This window comes from Mirounga leonina, unplaced genomic scaffold, assembly GCF_011800145.1.
Source record: "Mirounga leonina isolate KUSES-001 unplaced genomic scaffold, KU_Mleo_1.0 Mir_53, whole genome shotgun sequence".
In the NCBI taxonomy this organism is placed as follows: domain Eukaryota; kingdom Metazoa; phylum Chordata; class Mammalia; order Carnivora; family Phocidae; genus Mirounga; species Mirounga leonina.
Window position 1 is genome coordinate 41,417,983 of NW_023270807.1, and position 15,163 is coordinate 41,433,145.

A 15,163-nucleotide genomic window follows, 5' to 3' on the forward strand; every position below is an offset into this window, starting at 1 on the left:
CTTTCTTTCTTTCTTTCTTTCTTTCTTTCTTTCTTTCTTTCTTTCTTCTCTTTTGTCAATAGAGAGGATAACATCAATCCCTCTATATTTTTAACTTTGTTTCTGACTGTTACCCATATGGTTTGTTTATCAAAAAGCAGAGTTTAGGGGCGCCTGGGTGGCTCAGTCGTTAAGCATCTGCCTTTGGCTCAGGTCGTGATCCCGGGGTCCTGGGATGGAGCCCCGCATCAGGCTCCCTGTTCCGCGGGGGGCCTGCTTCTCCCTCTCCCACTCCCCCCTGCTTGTGTTCCTGCCCTCACTATCTCTCTCTGTCAAATAAATAAATAACATCTTTAAAAAAAGAAAAAGCAGAGTTTATATTAATTGCCAATATGGTGAAAGTCCTAAGTTTCTTTTTGGGTTCTTTCTTCCTCCCCCAGTATCTAAAGTGAATCATCTGTGGTTCAGATTAGTGAGGTTTTCAGTTCAGGAAATATTTATTCAAGACTTTCTAAGGGTCAAGGACTCTGCTAGAGGATATGAAGAATAAAAGATTAAGAAGATAGAGTCTATGTGTTCTCATAGTTAAAATTAGGCAAGCACAGATCATTATGATACAAAGAAAAATGTGAATATAAAAGATACACAGTGTTGTGCAAAACCAAAGGAGAGATTACTTTTACTGGATGACTTGGAGAAGGCTTAATGGAGTCAATGTCATTGGATCTGGGCTTTGGAGGACAAGAGGCAACCGCTGGTTGTTTACATAACAGCCATCCCATTCCTTGTTCCTCCCCCTGGACAGTACAGTCCACCTCCCATGTTGGAGCCTGAAAATGCTAGATGCTAACATTTCCCACCTTCTTTGAAACTAGAGATGGGCATGCTGGAAAGGGTTTTCCTTTCCCTTGAAAAAAGATAGATGAGAGGAATTCCCCTCCCTACTCCTTTTGGCATAGATATGTGAGGATGGGATGCCTGGAACAGTGGCAGCTATTTTGTGACTATAAGGAAACAAGCCTGAAGACAATGGCAAACATGAAGATAGTGAAGTAGAATGATATAAAAGCACATGGCTCTTTCGATCTCAGAACTTGTTGCTATGTAAGATAATAAATGTCTGTATTGTCTAAGGCACAGTTAGTTGGCTATTCTGTTACAGGAAGCTATAAGCCTCCTAACTGACAGAATAGGATTTTTCCTGGCAGGTTGGGGTTATGGTGAGGGGGTGAAGTAGCATTGGAGAGAGAATATGCCAATCAACAGAAACAGTGTGAACATAAATGTGGAATGAAAAACTCAGATTATATAGGGAACTGGCAAATGGTTTGGTTTGATTGGAGCAAAGAGAAGAGAAGATGGCAAACAATGGGAGGTACCTGGTAAGATTGTTTGGGACAAAATCATGGAAGACTTTGTAGCTGAACTTAAGAGTTTAGAATTTATTCAATAAGAAATGGTGACAGTTGAAGGTTTTTGAGTAGGGGAACTATAATCAAAACTATGCTTTCTTCTTTGAAGAATATATATATGCATATATATATACATATTTATATATATAACTTTCTTGTTTATATTTGAAAGTATATAAATATATACTTTCTTGTGGTTACACTCTCTTTTTTTGAATTTTCTCCATCCTGTCATCAAGAATATATAATTTACAAAGTCAGAAAGAGGGGACAGACTGTTATGCATTTTATTACCACTGCTGGTTAAACTTTACATAACTACTTAACAAGTTTAATTACATAAGGCAGTTTGCCTCTGATTAACTGACTCTCATTTAAGCATCTCTATATTTAAAAGATTTGATGTTATGGACAGTTTGCAGATGAGAAGAACCCTAATCAGAAATGCACATTGTATTTTAATATGCAATTATTTTGTAGTTTTACCTAGAGATGAAGCAATTTTCTGTTCTTTTTAAAATAAAAGGTTTTTTTTATTATGAAATAATAAATTCTTTATTGTTAAATATTTGGGAAATTCAAAAAATTGGGAAAAAGAAATAAATGAATAAATCTTCAGACCACTATTGTCCTTTAAGTTTTTTTTTTTTCCCCCTGAAGCTTATTTTTAAAGGCTTGAAGATGATGCATTATATATTTAAATTTAGGTTGAAATGTGTAATTGGCACATATAAGTGAACCAAATAAATCTGATTTCATGATTTGACAGTAAAATGCTATATTACAGTTCTCAATTATTATTTAAATAATGTGTTCTTCAGGATACAAGCATATTATTCATTAGGAGTTTTAGTTTATTTTAGAAAATGAAGGGAGATTATGTCAGAATAAACAGAGCAGTTGTTCTTTCTCTGTAAAAATGAGCAAACCCTGAATTTTGTTTTGGACTTCCATAAAGACAATCGCAATCCAGTAGAGGTTACTCTTGTTCTGAACAAAACTTTTTGCAATTTTGCCGAAGGACTTACAGCATAATTCTGTTATCATGAATTCTGAAAATATCGCGTACAAGGCACAAAGTGTTTGCTAAATGAGGGCAAAATAATAAACCTGGCCCATTTAAAAAATATTATATCAGAGAAAACTTGCTGTTGCTGTAAATAATTGTCATCAAGAATTTTTCTTTTATTCTGTAACTTGTGATTTGCTTGTTATATGTTGTTTGGGACTATTATGATGAACTTCCAACTGTATGGAGGGATTTCTAGGAAAAAAAAATTAGAGTTGCATTAAAAGTCTGTTATACTCATTATATTGAATTGATTAAAAATTAAAAGTTTAAAATTTGGCATTTTAAAAAATATTTTTGGTTTAACTTTAATAATTAGTTCTGAGAATTAAAAATGCCATCTTGCCTTTGTAAGAAATATGTGTAGCTGTGTTTTAGATCAGTGCTTCCCAAAATGCAGTGTGCACATAAATCATCTAGAGTGCTTGTTCAAATACCGTTTCTGATTCAGAAGCTCTGGGCTCGAGCCTGAGATTCTGCATTTCTAACAGCCTCAATGCAGATGATGTACTGGTGTACTGATTACATTTTGAATAACAAGGTTTTAGAGGGACAGAAAAAAGAATTGTTTCTGTTACCAAACCAGAAAATGTATTCTGAAAACTGTCTGATAGATCAATTTAATCACATATAAACTGGTTATGAAATGCTATGATCAAGAAAGGCAATCATTCAATAGTAAACTATTCGCAACTACAAAAATGTAGGAGACTTTAACTCATTACATTTTCTAAAATATTTTTCGAATGTGCACTTAATAACTCTATAGCCCTGCCTTTCTTATGTAACAAGTTTAAACTAGAGTCTAGGCTGCAGACATCAAACATCAAATACAAGTTCATATTTTGGATTTGTGTTTGGGAGGAAACTCGGAATGAGTCTTTTCCAAGTCTTTGAACATGTTTAAATTCAGTCATTTTCATTAATTACTCTTAACAAGTAATTAATGCTCTGTTCAGTGTTTCACACGAGCTCGTGTCTTTTAAATGCTGGTTTGTGTTTGATACCATTTTATAGACATTCAGGCTAGTTACTGGCCTTTCGCAAACACTCCTGAAGCAGGAAAGGGAGAAATTGAAGCAGAACTACTTCTGTAATAACAGATGAGATGTTCATTATATAGAGTTTGTGGGGTTTTTGGGTGGTTGTTTGTTTTTAACGTTGAACTCTGGGCATTTAACAGAAAACTTCTATTTCTGCAAAGCAGATTTTTTTTTTCCACCCTTCGAGTAAAATCATCGTATACAAGTAAAGGTTAAGGGAAGTAAATATTTATCTCACTAGATACAAACAGAGCATTTTAACAAGTTAGGAGCAGACTCCTCTGGCCCATTGTGTTGGCTCCAGATAGATGGCCCAGGGTCCCCAGGCGTGGGTGCAGGGCTCATCCTGAAGGACTCCTTCCCCTACGTGCAGAACCAGGCCCTCCAGGCAGCTGTTGAGGAGGGAGAGCAGATGCAAAATAGTGGTGGTTTTTTTGTTTTGTTTTGTTTTGTTTTTAAGAACCGGCAATTTTCTTTGCCTTACCTGTGGATGTCAGCAAACTAGTCATTAAATATATTTCTCTCAAAGTTAATTTGTCATATTTGATGTTCTTTAAAGATCAAGTCTGAGGTCCAGGATGAGCACCACACATCTTAACTGGAAGTGATACCTTTATTATAAGCTACAAGGATGTCAGACTCTGGTAAGTTGGTTCCCAGCCTAAAGGGATTTTCACTTCACTTGAAATTCTCAATTTTTCACTGTTCCCTCATTAGCATGTGGATCTCAGTTTCTAGGGTAGGACAAATTCCCTGATTACAAAATAAATATAATTAGGAAAAAACTTCCAGGGGTGCCTGGATGGCTCAGTCAGTTGTGCATTGGACCCTTGATTTCCAATCGAGTCATGATCTCCGGGTTGTGGGATCCAGCCCCCCGTGGGACTCTGCAATTTGCTGGGAGTCTGCTTGAGATTCTCTCTTTCTCTCTCCCTGTGACCCTCCCCGCTGTGTGCTCTTGCTCTCTCTAAATAAATAAATAAATAAATAAATAAATAAATAAATAAATAATTATCTTTTTTTAGAAAATGAAAGGCAGTTAAGCCATACAACTCATAGATAGATACTATGATCTAAGATATTTGCTATCAGATACACAATCGACTGCTCATTAGTAACAGCACATTTAATACTACGTTAGTACACAGCAATTTTAACCCCAGTGCTCTGTCTCCTTTTTTCCTCCCCTTCGGCCTGTATCAAACTGATTTAACCTCAGTTGAACATTTAATGAGTGTCCACTCTGTGCCAGGCATATCCAAAAAGCACCTCACTGAAACTTGTCTTGGCCTCGGCCCTAGAATAAAGCCTGCCTCTTACCTTCCCCTTTCTATTCTATGGCTTTGTGTCATGGGAAGTCCAGGGCAGGCTTTTGGTGACCAGGGCCATAGCGACATGAAAGGATGGCCTCAGCCAGAGCCCTTCCTCAGCTACATCCATTAGCATGTTGGCCCTGGCTACACTTCATAACAAGTATTCTCGGCATGCATGAGGGTAAGGGAACCGTTCTCAATTCCACCCGTGCAGCCACCTAAGATGAAGAGCTGCTGGGGTAACGTGTTTTATTTGTTGAAAATAGTTTCCTTTATAAAATTGCCTCAGGCTAGAAATACAAAACTTAAAACATTAATTAAAATGTGTAAAACAGCAGTGATCATTAAGATAGCATCTTACTCCTAGAGTAAGCCAGATTAAAAGAAAAGCAATTAGGGATGTTGAAATTGTGAGTATGCTTTGTCACAAGTTTTCACTTCTTTTATTAAGAAGATATGAGGTTTTTGCCCTAACTTTAACATCAACTAATCTTCCAATATTTATGGTGTTGATCAATAGGTCAAGATTGCATTGAGAATGATACTGACCTGTTCTCTGTCCAGTGATTTTCTGAGCTTTTAATGCCACTTAATAACAGCCCATATTCCTGGCTCCTGCCCTGGCGTCTCTGAAGCATTTACAGGTGGAATCCAATAGATGATGTGTAAAACCAAAGTGAAGGCTTGGGGCTATTATTAGCCTCATTTTGAGGAGTAATGGGCAAGAATGGCAAGAGTGGGCAAGAGAACCTTCACTGATCTGATACTAGAACTTCAAAGGGCTTCAGACACCAGACTTCTTCCAGGAAAGAGGCTGGCCTTCCTTTTCACTTCTTTTCTAACACATTTGATTTAGCCACATTTTGGTGTGGCATGATATTTGTTAAAGAAATTCCAAATAACAGTAGGGGAATCTGCTCGATGGGATAGTGTGTGTATACACTGTATTTGTATGTGTGTGCAAGGGCCCCTGTGCATGTGTGTGTGAGCATACGTGTGCGTGTTTCCATCTCTAACTCTCCAGTGCCAAACCACCAAGCAGCACTGGGATGGTGAGATTTCTTGCCTCGATAGTTCCCTCTTGTGCTTCCAGACTTTATCAATACGTCTCTTTATCTTGGATGACTTTTTTTTTTTAAATCTTGGATAACTTTTTAGGAGCCATGTCAAAAGAACTGGAAAATTATGGGACTAATTTAACCTTAACAAATTCATTTTAAGTAGTATTTTCTCATGAAAGCAAGCAAGAGCAAATCTTTTCATTTTCCTTGGTTGTCAGTTATAGGTTGAGGCAAATGGAGTAACACAAATTAGCCTAATGGAAAAACAATGTCTGTATCTTTAAGAATAGCTTTTCAGTTAGAAGATACCAAATACAAATTTTATTCATTTGCTAAGGAAAAAAAAAAAACAACACACACACACACACTAAAGTGGCAGCAGGAGACTTAATACATTTGTGAATTCCTCTCTATCCTTGATATATCACTGCTGTTAACTTATTATAAAGGGGAAAAACATCTGGCAGCCTGGAAAACAGTTCTTTCTGAAGCCTAATTTTGTGTAGAGTGAAACTTTATATGGTGTATTTTTTCTTTTTGTTCTAGTGTTTTTGCAAAATAATAAAATAAATACAAATTGAATACATCAGTTTTTTTTCTAAGAAGAACAATCGCTGTGCATTTTTGTGTTACTACTTAGCATGGGGTGGGGGGGGCGATTGTACCTCCTGGGGATAAAGTGTTAATAACAATGGTGAATGTCTACTTTTAGTAAAAGGAGTTCATTTGCATTACACAAAAATCCTCATTTAGATGAAGCTTTTTAAAAAGGTGGTTGTTTCTGAATAATTGGGGTTTCTTCCCTGGTGTTTAAGTAGCTCTCCATTTTGTAATCTCCTAAGAATTTTAAAAGTGAGTTGAACTCACTGTAACACTTGCTTGTAATATATATCATTAAGAAAAATAGACATATTCCAGAAAAAACTGAGCTGGCCTGTTCTAGGATGCTCAAACATTTAAATGTAAAATATTTGGGGAAAAATATTGTGTTTTTTCCCTAGCTGAAAGCCATTGCAATTTATATCACTTATAACTTAAAAATTCTCTTTTCTATGTTCAATAAACACAAATATACATTCTTTTAAGAAATCAATATTTAAAAAATGACCACTCTATCATTCTTCTCTATACTTTGAGAATATGTGTTTCCCTTTTTCTAAAAATCAATCTTATGTATTTCTTTGTAAAATAACTGTTACAGAGGTTGCCACAATTAAAATATTTAGTCCGATAAAAGATGTACAGGTAGTGCATCAGATCAGTGAGTGGCTTATCTATTTTACTTATTCCACAGTGATCATTCATAATAATTATGCATCTAATATGTCATTTTCCTGAACCATCATAACATATTCCTGTGTGGAAAAGGTAAAAAAAAATCTATTATAATTCCAAAGATGAAAGAAACTTCCAAGTAATGCATAGTTACATTTTGTCCTTGAGGGGGCAGATGAATATATGACCAAATGTTCTGTTTGAGGCTTTCATGAATTGTATGGGAAGCATTTGATCATCTCCAAAGAAAATGAGTTTTTCTTTACCAAACCCAGAAAATTAACAGAGCAGGAGACATAGTATTTCCACATCTCCCACCTACTAGCTCATATGAACAGATCCTCCTACAATAATGGATGACAAAAGGGCATGCATTTCAGTGTGAAATTTAGAATGGGATAAGATCTCAGAAATTGTGTGTTGACTTCAACTACTGCAGCATTCCATTTATATTTTGAGATAACACATTATGCAGTATTGTAAAGTCTTGGATTGTGTGAACAGGGAACCTGATTTTGGAGAGGCAGTCACAGAGTAGTGCAATTAAAAGGGTGGGCTGTGGAATCAAACAGGATGGTTCAAATCTCGGTCTTTCTAACTACTCATTTGGATGAACTTAGGTAGGGTACATCACTTCTGCTACTCCCAATTTTCCCATTTATAAAGTAGATTTTATAGTAGTATTTCCCTCAAAGTGTCATGACAGTCAAGTAAAATAGTTCATGTAAAGTGCTTGGCTACAGAAAGTGGTCAATAAATATATGTTGTTACATGAATTTCTTCCTTTTCTGACCTGATATGCTCAGTAATGGTTTAGATCATATGCTTATATTTCACCTATTTGGAAAATTGGGAATTCCAAAATTCAATTTTGGAGAAATTGAAAATTTTTCTCAGTTGTATTAATTTAAAATTTTAAAAGGGCATTAATACCTTTATATATACATTCATCATATCATATAAAAATAATGTAGTCATGCTCAGTTTAACTTAATCCTATCTGTGTGATAAGGAGATAGAACTATATCATGATGCTCATTTTCTAGTTGGGAAAACAAAGCAAAGAAAAATTAAGTGAATTGACCAGAGTTATAGACTCCATAGCATAATAGGAAGTTAAGTATTTATAGTAAAATTCCAAAGATTTAGAACTTTCATTTATACATGAGAAAGCACATTTATATCATAAAACAGTTGTATGTAATTGATTCTATAGAAAGGACATTTAATACAATGATTTGGAAAGCACAGTTTTCTTTTGTAGTTAATTTTTATGTTAATAATAGTAGAAAAGTTTTTTATAACCTTAACTGCATTTGAGTTTACTTCTAGAATACTGGCAGGAAAAAAAAACTTACTTTTTTGAGTGACAGAAAAGTCTTTCAAAATATTGCAGAGGAAAAAATCTTTTTTCATGACAATGCCAAGTTAATGCTTAGCTTCTGATACACATTTGGTGTTTCTTAAAGCATTGACACTGCTTTAGTTGCCATGCATTTTCTTATACAGACATTATACCCTTTATATTTCATATAAAATTATATTCTTTGACCATATGTAAATTGACACTTTGCTATTCACAATTTCGTGATACATAATTTCTCACTTTTGATTTCACGAATCAAAAAAAACCCAAAAAACAAAATCACATTTACTTGCCATTTCATTGAAATATGCCCAGCAAGACAAAGTATTCTTGCCATTAATAAGTATCTGACAGAATAAAACAATCCAATATGGTGACCTAATTCCCTAGTTTATTATTATTCAAAGATTGTTTACCTGATTAGCCATCCTGTATCTGCAGACCTATGAGAAGAGTTTCTCTAGATTTATTCCATCTTCATTTACGATAGAGAGATGAATGTCTGCTGGTCTTGCAAAATCATTTTTGAAGAGTTTAGTGATTTTATCATAAGGAAATCATTAATATAGCCAACTGGATTAGTCCATTTATGTCATAGCTCTCGTTTCCTATATTTACATATGCCATTTCAGAGTTCCAAGGGTTAGAAAGATCTCACAAAAGAAAATGTTTACATTGTTTAAATGGTATAGAATCCAGGAAACAAGCAATATACTGTTCTTGGTTCACCAAGAAGGTACTCTTTTGTCCTCTCTGGGTCCCCAGTGAACTGCAACTCATTAAACCCGGATACATTTGGACACCAGACCCCCTCTCTAACAAGGAAAGAGGTCACCACAAGGAGAAACACAGAACTGCCAGTTGGATTCACCTCCCACCAGAAACCTACTTTAATGAGCATGTTCTTGCTTCTCAGGGCAATCTTCATGCTCTCACTTTGCTCTCAGCAAGAACACCTGGGATTCTTCAGCCTTGCCATGTGTGGAGAACAGCCCAAAAACAGACCTGCTAAGACTTCCAAGATGGATTGCTAGTCTTTGTGAGTCACCTGTGAAATCTAAAGCTCTGTGCTTTGTGACTTTTGCTTGCATCATTAGGATGAGGAGTTTCAGCAAAGCTAACCACAATTACTTGTAGCTAATCTTAGCAGTTATAAAAGCAAGCGTTTTCTCTTTCAAATCCATATACATACAAAGGGCAAATAAAACCCAGGGTTAGATGACCCTTTTACAACTACCGTCCTCAACAAAGTACTCATTAACAGAAGCTTTTCAGTATAAATATGGTATTCCACTAAAAAATGAGAAATATATTTTCCAACTTAATGTGATTTGGAACACTTACCTTTATGTACAATACTAGTAAAGAATAATTAGATTGGGATATTAAGCAAACAGATGTCACAGTGACTCTTCATACTAGGGAAATATGTCAGTCTCTGAAAGGACCCATGGGCCAGGCTGACATTCTCATGAGACTAGAGCATAAACTGAATTGGGCTTTACAGAAGACATAGAACAAGAGTTATCATGCCAAGGCTATGTTTTATCAGAGTGAACTCAACTACCCACAGCCCATGTCCTTCCCTCATGTCTCTTTTATTAAAGAGATATATTAATGTTAGGAGGGCTGTCTTTTGGTATGTGTACCCATAAGGAAAGTGGGAGGTAGCGCCTGGAAACAACCTGGAAACAGAAAAAGGATGAGGTAATACAATGGCCCAATAAATAGGGACTCAATGATCATTAGAATCTAGGTTGCCTCCTATTTAAAAGAGAACCATATACATTGTTATGTAACTTTATGCCTCAAACTGATTCAAAGGTCACACCAGGCTAAAATGTTTGGGTATGCATTGTATTTTAGCAAGTAAGAAAAAAGGAAGAGTGAAAGAAAAAAAGAGAATGGAAAGTATAGAGTAAGAAAGGAAGGGCAGAGAAAGGAAAAATGGAAATAGTGGAATTGGTACCACAGTCTGTCTATTCCAGATCCAAGACAACACACAAAAACCCATGTCTGAATAAATTCAGCTATCACCTCTCAATCACTTATGGCATAGGGAGAAAGGGAGAGAACATTAAAGAAAATGAAAATAAAAATTAAAAAGCTAAATTCAGTTGGTAGTTTCAATTTGCCCTAAGAATCTAGGCACATTTTTCAAAGCTTACAGTGTTTATGTCAGGTTCATGGAATTACAATCTTTAATGTTTCACATTTATGTCAAGATGATAAACGTTGACCTATATTTCCAAAACCCCATTAGCCAATGTTTTCAAATAACTTTAGCAATATTAGCCCTCACAAACTTTAAGCGTACCAAGCATTATTACCACCCTTAGTTTGCATAACAGAGAAAGTTCAGACTCAAATAAAAAAGTGAAATCAGTTGTCCAAGATTACACTGTGTATGCTGGGGCTGAGTTAAATACAGATCACCTGATTCTGCTCACATGCATGATCTTATATCCATCTTACTTTCTACCCAAAGTTATTGATTCCCAGGCTGAGTAGTGCTGTAATTTCAGAAACTTCTAAAGAGTACATGCATTCTTTTAAACCAAATGTGACTCAGAATACAAACACATGAGTGATTGTTCAGTTCTGTAAGATCCAATACACTGCGAGTTTGGTCAGAAATTTAATTACCTTAAAGCTAGACTGCCTAAATAATTACTGGAAGAGGAGGTTCATTTTTTAAAAAATAAAAAATTAGCTTATGGGCTAGTAGGATACACACCCAGAAATTAGGTTTCCGACCTCTTTTGGAAGGAACATTTTTGTAAAGTTTGAAAGGGAACAAGGAGCAGGGGTTGGATTGGTTCTCAGTTGTCTGAGAAGACTGGCAGAACACTGGAACTGAACCACTAGGATGCTGGAGCTGGTCCACACTGGCTTGTGAGAACAACTGTTAAATTTTTAGGAATTTCATGAGCCAGTTTTTAATTACAGCCATTAATAAAAATTAAATTATATAAATTTAGAAATAAAAAATTACATTAAAAACATAGGTGATTATATTTATCACTTCCTAATTATTTTACTACATTTTATTATTTATGTCTACTGTATCTGTGTGGTGGGAAGGCTATAAATGGCATGCTTCTATGCATCTCTTTCTAACTTCACTTTCAGTAACTTCCTGTTGGTAACCTGAAGTAGACAATGGTGAGAGCACTGCCTTAAGGGAAATTATCAAGCAGCAAGGGTAATCATTTATTGTTTTGTTGATTGTCTAAACCAGGGTTCAGAAAACTAGGGCTCTCCCATCATCTGCCTTTATGAATAAAGTTTTATTGGAACACAGCCATGCACATTCACTTACATATTATTGGTGTCTATTTTCACACTGCAATGGCAGAGTTGCATAGTTTTGAAAGAGACAGTATGGTCCACAAAGCCTAAAATATTTACCATCTGGCCCATTATAGAAAAAGTTGGCCTATCTTTCATCTAGATTTAAGGAAGTGATGAGGCAAATGTTAATGCAAACTAAATTTTAAAACTTTTTTTTTTTTTTTTAATGGGAGAAGGAGCCAATGCCAATGGCTAGTCTTTATTGGGAAGAAGAAACTTTACAGCACATTTTGCATAAGTTGGTGCAAAGGCTCAGTGGGCCAACTAGTGGGGCACCAGCTTGTAATGGGTTCCACAGCTAGGGCCCCACTGGGTCTAGCCTTTGTGCAGCCAGAACCAGATGACGGCACTCTTGTTCTTTTCACAGATGCAGCCCACTATTCATTTGTTGGTGATAGAAGGGACCCTAATTTATTAGGGTCTTCCTTGGTGCCTGAAGCTGCCTTTGGGGCTAGCATATTGTATGGGTCTAGTCCCTTCCAGGCAGCCATCATGACCTCCCTCTCCAGCCCAGTCACCTGCTTGTTATCAGTAGGAACGCCACCTCCAGGTGCCATGGAGCACACCTTGGTGACTCCACTGTTCATGCTATTTGTAGCTGTTCCATTGTGAATAGCACAGAAAACTGAAGAAATATTCTTCTACTATTGGAAAACTATTATCTGATTCAGCAAAGTAATCACTCATCTTGATGAGTGAGTGAAATTTAACATAAGTATGCTGAACCTAAAAGAGATTTCAGTTTAATGCATATAATCCATCCATTATATATATATATAATATATTACACAGCCATAAAAAAGAATGGGATATTGCCCTTTGCAACAACATGGATGGACCTAGACAGTATAAGGCTAAGTGAAATAAGTCAGACAAAGAAAGACAAATACCCATAGGATTTTACTCATCTATGGAACCTAAGAAACAAAACAAACTAAACAAACACCAGAGACACATACAAAAAAGCAGACTCTTTTTTTTTTTTTAAAGATTTTATTTATTTCTTTGAGACAGAGAGAATGAGAGAGAGAGAGCACATGAAAGGGGGGAGGGTCAGAGGGAGAAGCAGGCTCCCTGCCGAGCAGGGAGCCTGATGTGGGACTCGATCCAGGGACTCCAGGATCATGACCTGAGCCGAAGGCAGTCACTTAACCAACTGAGCCACCCAGGCGCCCCAAAAAAGCAAACTCTTAACTACAGAGAACAAACTGGTGATTACCAGAGGGGAGGTGGATGGGAAGATGTGTGACATAGATAAAAGATATTAAGAGTACTACACTTATTGTGATGAGCACTGAGTAATGTATAGAATTGTGGGAATCATTATATTGTACACCCAAAATTAATATAACACTGTATCTTATCTATACTTCTGAAAAAAAAAAAGAATTAAGGTCTTCTTCATGTTATAATCATGAGGAAGCCCTCTGTAATGCTATAAAGTAAAATGACATGCTATTCTTTACATCTGTTCATTGCAACCCCAGAGGTGCTATCATCTGTGTCTGTACCTTTAATGCCTTGGTGAGGGTCATGTGTAGTTTCTTTAAAATGCAGATTTCTGGGTCCTACTTCAGACCTATTCAATCAGAATATCAGCGGCGAGGTCAGGAAGCCATGTTTTTATCTGGACCATTATGATTTGTGGGCTCTGAACCACATTTGGGAAAGCACTGTTCCAGAGCAGAGACTTTCAAATAGATTATACGGTAATTTTATTTTAAATTTTTCAAGGAACCTCCATATAGTTTTCCATAATGGTTACGCCAATTTACATTCCCACCAACAGTGTACAAGGATTCCTTTTTCTCCGCGTATTTGCCAACATTTTATATTGTGACCCAGCACTTGTGTACATGTGTTCACAAAAATGGGAACATTCTGATTTTCTTATTTTGTATTTTTATTCAATACATGTTCAAAAGCCATTCTGTGCAAGACTATTTAGCAAAATGCCATCATGGGGTTCATAGTTTGTAATTCTATAAAGGATAACCAAAAGCCATTGTATTTCATAAATCATGTAAGAACAGTTTGAGTAGGATTGAAAAATAGGAGTAAACCTACATTCCCAGTAGGCAAAATATTGTTTGACATTTTTTTAAATGGTTCTTTTCCCCCCAAGATTTACTGAGGTATAATTGACAAATAAAATTGTATATATTTAAAATGTACCATATGATTTGATATATGTATATTTTGTGAAATAATTACCACAATCAGATTAATAAACACATTTGTCACTTCAGTTACCCTTTTTTTGTGGCAACAACACTTGAGATCTCCTCTCTTAGCAAATTTCAAGTATACAATACAGTATTATTAATAATAGTCACCATGCTGTACATGAGTGCCCCAGAACTTATTCATCTTATAACAAAAGACTTGTACCCTTTGACCAGGATGTCCCCACTTCCCCAACTCCAGCCCCTGGCAACCACCATTCTATTGTGTTTCCATGAATTTGACTTTTAAAAAAAAATTTCACATATAAGTGATATCATACAGTAGTTGTCTTTCTCCATCTGGCTTATTTCAGTTAGCATAATATAATGTCCTTTAGGTTCATTTATGTTGTTGCAAATGGTAGGATTTCCTTTTTCCTTGTGGCAGAACAATATTTCATTATATATATATATTCATTATATTATATTCATATATATAATATATATTCATTATATTATATTCATATATGTATATATATATACATATATATATATATCACACCTTCATCCATCCATCCATCAATGGACATTTAGGTTGTTTCCATATCTTGGCTATTGTGAATAATGCTGCAATAAACATGATAGTGCAAGTACCTCTTTGAGATACTGATTTTGTTTGCTTTGGGTATATATTCAGAAATGCGATTGCTAGATTATATGGTAGTTTTATTTTTAATTTTTTGAGGAACCTCCATATAGTTTTCCATAATTGTTACATCAATTTACATTCCCACCAACAGTGTACAAGGGTTCCTTTTTCTCTGCATCTTTGCCAACATTTGTTATCTCTTGCCTTTTTAATAAAAGCCATCCTAACAGATATGAGGTGATATTTCATTGTGGCTTTGATTTACATTTCCTTGTTGATTAATGAAGTTGAACATTTTTTTATGTATCTGTTGGACATTTATATTCTTCTTTGCAAAACTGTCTATTCCGATCCATTGCCCATTTTTTTAATCAAACTGTCTCTTTGCTATTGGGTTTTAAGGGTTCCTTATGTATTTTTGATATTAACCCCTATCAGATATATGCTTTGCAAATATTTTTTCTCATTCCACACGTT